Source organism: Phragmites australis, chromosome 13 (assembly GCF_958298935.1).
Source record: "Phragmites australis chromosome 13, lpPhrAust1.1, whole genome shotgun sequence".
In the NCBI taxonomy this organism is placed as follows: Eukaryota; Viridiplantae; Streptophyta; class Magnoliopsida; order Poales; family Poaceae; genus Phragmites; species Phragmites australis.
The window spans coordinates 10,511,186-10,516,864 of record NC_084933.1 but is presented as its reverse complement, the minus strand read 5'-3'; the positions used below and the strand labels follow the sequence as shown (position 1 = coordinate 10,516,864).

The 5,679-nt window shown below is 46.1% G+C and overlaps 1 long non-coding RNA gene across 1 annotated transcript; it reads right to left on the bottom strand.

The window, feature by feature from the left end:
- Positions 1 to 1,419: 1,419 nt before the first annotated feature.
- Positions 1,420 to 3,837, bottom strand: LOC133887843 (uncharacterized). The gene is made up of 4 exons (XR_009903656.1): positions 3,259 to 3,837; positions 2,968 to 3,058; positions 1,934 to 2,363; positions 1,420 to 1,810 (listed from the first exon to the last, which is right to left on the bottom strand). It is a non-coding gene; the product is annotated as an uncharacterized LOC133887843 (long non-coding RNA).
- Positions 3,838 to 5,679: the final 1,842 nt, after the last annotated feature.

The window sequence follows — 5,679 nt, the reverse complement described above, 5'->3', positions numbered from 1 at the left end:
TTCTGGTTTCTGACTTGACTACAACATCATCGACGAATGCTTCTACATTGCGCCCGATTTGGAGTTATAGACAGTTTTGAATACACCTTTAATACATAGCACCAGTGTTTTTTAAACCGAAAGGCATCTTTACATAACAATACACCGAAGGGAGTAGTAAAAGCTGTTTTCTCCTCATCCTCTAATCCCATGCTAATTTGGTGATACCCTGAATAGGCATCTAGAAAACATAGCAATTCGCAGCCTACCGTAGAGTCGACGATCTGATCGATGCGCGGGAGGGGAAAAGGATCCTCGAGGCAACCTTTGTTGAGGTCGGTGAAGTCGACGCACATTCTCCATCTGCCATTGACCTTCTTGACGAGGGCAGGATTCGTGAGCCACATAGGATGACACACTTCTCGAATGAAGCCTGCCTTTAGGAGTTTATCGACCTCCTCCTGGATGGCCCACTTCCTATCTTCCGCAAGTCTTAACTGCTTCTACACCACAGGTTTGGTACCGAGTTTAACAGCTAGTCAATGCTCAATCACCTCCCTAGGGACTCCGAGCATATCGGACGATTACCAAGTGAACACGTCTTGGTTTGCCTAGAGGAAGGTAACGACCTTGGGTTCCTATTTGAGGTCAAGATTGGCTCGAATTGTGAGGAACCGTCCAAATAATATTCTAATTAATCACCAGGAGAATTATTATTTATAATCACAATCTCGATGATTAACCAGAATATCATCCCAATAGTCTCGACACGTGTTTTGTGCCCAAAGATCAAAACACATACCTTCTAACATGTACATCACAACATAGCTTAATAAAGAGCGAGTAATAAACATTTATATTACAAGTATTAAGCATGCAACTGATTTTAACAATTTAAAACAAAAACGAACTAAGAGGAGATCAAACCCCTCAACTCATAACCATAAGAGAGTGAGCTTGAGTGGGAGAGTGGGAGGGGAGCTGCTGTTGCTGCAGCTCGGTGGGGACATGGAGAGTGAGGAGAGGAGAGAAAGAGGGCAGGTGGAGTGCTGCCCACTTGAAAGAGGGAGTGGGTGAGGGGTGGGGCCTACGTGTTAGAGAAAATAGGTAATTTCAAAGCAATTTCTATTCTTTTCTCCCTCAATTTTCTTTTTCTTATCCAAATAATTTTTAACGAAATGCATTAGAGCTCCGAATTACCATTACGCAAAATTAAACATAATACTTAAAAAACATGATTTGCTTAAATAAGTGATTAAGAATTTAGGACGTGACAAACCTCCCCCTTAAGAAGAATCTCGTCCTGAGAATCTGCACGAGTCGGAGAGAAGACGATGAGGATAAGAAACCACGCTGTGAGAGATATCAAGCGGTGAAATACAGAACCTAATGTAATATTTTTATTCAACACAGCGATGAACATAGACATGCAAAAGACCCCAATTGTTTTACACGATGTTTACAAGCTCAAAAAAGCTCGAGATACTCAAAACGGATTTTATCCTCACACTCTCAAGTTGCCTCGTCCTCAGTGTGGTTGCTCTATTACACTTTGATAAATTTTATAGAATGACACCGAGTTTTGCGTTCTGCTACATCCAATATCCGCTGACTACAACTCTTGAGTGTAATATCAACGATCTCGGTTGGAACTCGGAGGCATTTCTTAAGTTGCGACACGTGGAAGACGTTATGCACGGCAGAGAGACGGAGACAAGTCCAGTTGATATGCCACCTCTCCATGTCGAGAGACAATCTGGAATAATCCCATGTATCGAGACGCTAACTTGTGTCGGATTTGAAATCGGCGAACACCCTTGAGCGGTGAAACCTGAGGTACACATGATAGAAAACATGGTAGAAATATAATTATTTGAAGAAAGAGAAAGGGTGGGATTCTGAGGTCCATGTATCATACATATGGAAAGGTTAGTTTTATTTCAAGAGAATGTACCTATGATCAGCATGGTGAAAGAGAAGGCCAGCTGGTGAATTATAAGTTTTCTTCTTCCCAGGTTGTTATCACAGTAACAAATTTATAGGTCAGGCCAGAAAACCTGGAATCACATTGTCAATTGTTTTGCAGGGTTATCTCAGAACATAGAAAATAGTTCACTTGGCAGCCACATGCAGTATCCAGCCTCTTAGTTTTAGTCCTCGCAAATTGTAACGAAAAACACAGTTAAAAGTAACCAAATAAATGGGTCTCGGGGATGGACAATTGTAGTACAAAATGGCACCTGCTTATTTCTGCTTAGAAACTATGGAATCCTTCTCCTTCAAATTAATGGGCATGTTTTAGATCTTTTTTTTTGTTGCAGACAGCAGCTTGCCTGTGTGGTCCAGACATTTCTATCACAGTACAAAGCTATAAGCATTACAGCCTAAAAAACCATAAAGCAACCAGAATTAGGAAAATACAATTCAGCTTTGTGACTTTAAGCTTTTTGGTCAAATCAACAGAATGTTGAAGCTCTGAATTGCCACTTTGATGCATATCACTAATTAGGTGAAACCAAAGCTAAAGGGTTGATTTTAACCAACAATCTTAACAAATTCACAAAATAAAATTGTCAGAAAAGATGAATAAGGATAACTGTGAATAGAGGAGTGTAGGCAGCAAAAAGTAAGGCCGACTCCAGCAGAGGCGCCTTCTGCAGCTGCATCTCAGTACGCCGGTGCTACAGTGCGACTTTGCTGCTGCTGAGCGGAAACGGTAGCACTCCAGCAGACACTCCATCCAGCGCTACAGGGAAACGGATGGTGGAAGAAAGCCGCAAATTTGTAGACAGAAATAGGAGCTCATATTACTGTTCACAGAGTATATTTGTAGGTTCGAGGAGATGAGAAGAATAATGGAATGTAAGAAATATGGTAGCTGCTAGAGATAGAAAAAATAAAAGATAATATAATAGTGTTAGATGATACTGTAATAGTGTTATATGAGATGAAATTTTAGAATATCTGTTGAAGATGGCCTAATGCTACCTGCAGTCACTGATGAACACATCCCAAAAGGTCAGAATTGAATGATGCAGGCAAACATCATTTGTTTGACGAAGAGGAAAGATAATAACATCTGCAAATGCCGTTATCAGCGATCAGGTTTAACTGGTCATAGCAGAGCAGCAGAGTTTGTTCTTTTCAGTAACCAACACAATATGCAAGCACAAAACAAAGTGGAATACGGTGAAGACCACATGAATATCCCAACTACTCTGGACCTCCTCGCACAGATCAGAAGCAAGGATGGCAGGATAGGAGAAGCAAGGGTCGTACCTCTAGGGAGGACGGCCGTACCTTTGGCCGTCAGGGTCAAGGCAGGCAGACCTGAGGATGATGGCAACCTTCAGCACCAGGGCACCATGGCGGAGGCACGGTGGGAGGACGAAGCAGTGGTCGTGGGCACCGCACCTGCTGAAGATGATGGAGGTCTCGAACAACATCCAGATTCGCACGGCCACATGGTGCAACCTACATGCAAAGACCACAAATCCAAACAAAAAGAAAATTGTGCCCTATAACCCCTGCAACTGAAGGCCCAGATGAACAAAGCACTACGAAAAAGAGGAACACTCAACAGATCAAGCACAAGAACAGCTAGGGAAGCCGGCCGGAAGCGACAGCGGAAAGACCGCAGGTAGGGAAACGTGGCCACAACACAGCGGCGAAGGAACCGAGGCCCAAACAGGCACAATCGCCGAGCAGGGAACCATTGCCAAGGACACAGTAGGAAAAGCGGAGAGGAAACGTGCGCAGGGCAGATCTACGACTGGCGCGGGCGACGACAACGCCGATGAGAGGCACGAAAGGGGAAAAGCTCTGGGCCAGGGCAGATGCTGAGAGAGGTGGGGGACGCACCTAAAGAATAAAAGAAGGGGAGGGCGGCGGACACGCGGAGACACGACTGCGGGATGCACAGCACCCAAGCAAGTGATCAGCACCAGCCCGGGGCGCGAGCAAAAGCTGTCGGAAGACGACGGGGCCAATAGAGAGGATACGTGGGTGCACACTCGGTCAGCCAATGTGACGGGATTCATCGGCCGGTCGCCGGAATGTCATAACCCCGAAATGGGGACACGCGTTGGCGCTGGAGGCCGTTCCCGCCGGCCGGGAGTGCCCTGGGAGGGCTGCTAGGCCATAGGGGGTTTATATATTAGTTATTAGTTATTGACTCTATGTGCATTCGTTAGTAAAAAACATTGCAATCCACTATTCGCAAATAGTTTGCCAATGGAAGCAAGAATATAGAAGCGAGATAGGAGGTGGCAAAGTGGTAACCAGCACCCGCTAGCGTACATGAGACCGAGTTATGGGCATCTATGGCCGCTGCAAAACTGCTAGATCCAGGGGCGGATCTACCTTGGGGCAAGGGCCCACGGGTGCACTGGGAGCCCCTCCTCTTCGATTTTTTATATTCCCCTTTCGATTTTTTAGCATATAACAGGAAGAAGAAGAAGAGAAAAAGATGAGTAAGAGGAGGAAGAAGAAAAGGAAGAGTCTCTTGGTGGCTCTAGGTCTGGTACTAGCACAAACTAATAAATTATGATGGTAAAAGACATCGCAACATGTAGCTAAAAGCACGTCAATCAGTTAAGAAAAAAATATGCACCACATAGAGAGAAGAGTATTGATTGTTGGCGGAGATAATTCACACAAGTGGTTGATTGATTTTTCAAAGTACATAGGTTACACATATATATAGTGGGTCGAGGCCGATGTGAACATAAGACCGGTGTGAACATGAGGCCAATGTGGAAACAAGGTGTGAATACAACATCTATCTAACACACTCTCGCAGTCTGAGTGTCTACTCATAGATGTTCAGATTGGACCAAAACATGATGAAGACAGACGTAGGCAATCCCTTGATGAAGATGTTAGCGTACTATGACCACGTCGAGATGTGAAGCACATGAAGATCTCCGACGTCGACGTGCTCCCAAACGAAGTGAATGTCAATCTCAATGTGCTTGGTGCACTAATATTGTACCGGATTGGTTGAGAGATAGACTGCACTGATGTTGTCACAGTAGACAACTGTAGCATGTTGTGGCAGGAGTATGGAGCTCTTGAAGAAGATGGCGCAACTAGGAGGCCTCTGTCACAGCATTGGTGACAACCCTGTACTTAGCCTCGGCACTAGAATGAGACACCATGTTCTGGTGCTTGGAGGACCAAGAGATGAGGTTGTCACCAAGGAACCCAGCATAGCCCAAGGTGGAATCGGTGACAGAGCATCAACATGCAGGCTAAGGTGTTGTACGGGCTGGCGGAAACCCTGCTTGCCACGTGTGACTATTGTGTGTGAGTTGACCATGGGCGGCATGGGCAGGTAGGGTGGCCAGTAAAATCGGGTGAACAAGCATGGCCAGGTTGCCGGCAGGTGCAGCCGGAGCTTGTCGGACAGGGTGGCCACTGGGGCAGAGAGGGCGGCTACGAGTGGTGGCTCGGTGGGTGCCAGGGGCCCAGCCTTGCGCGTGGTAGGGATGCCAACAGGTGGCGAGGGGGCACGGGCACCAGGCGGCACAATGATTGGGGCGGCAGAAGCTGCACGAGGAGCAGCTCATATGATGAGTAATGTTGGCCTGATCTTCCGATAGGTAGCGATAAGTCGGTGGGTGGAGAACTCGACGTTGATGATCCAAAGGCTTCGACCCGAACAGATCGTCTCCCTTGCAATCACTACACCACAGCTCC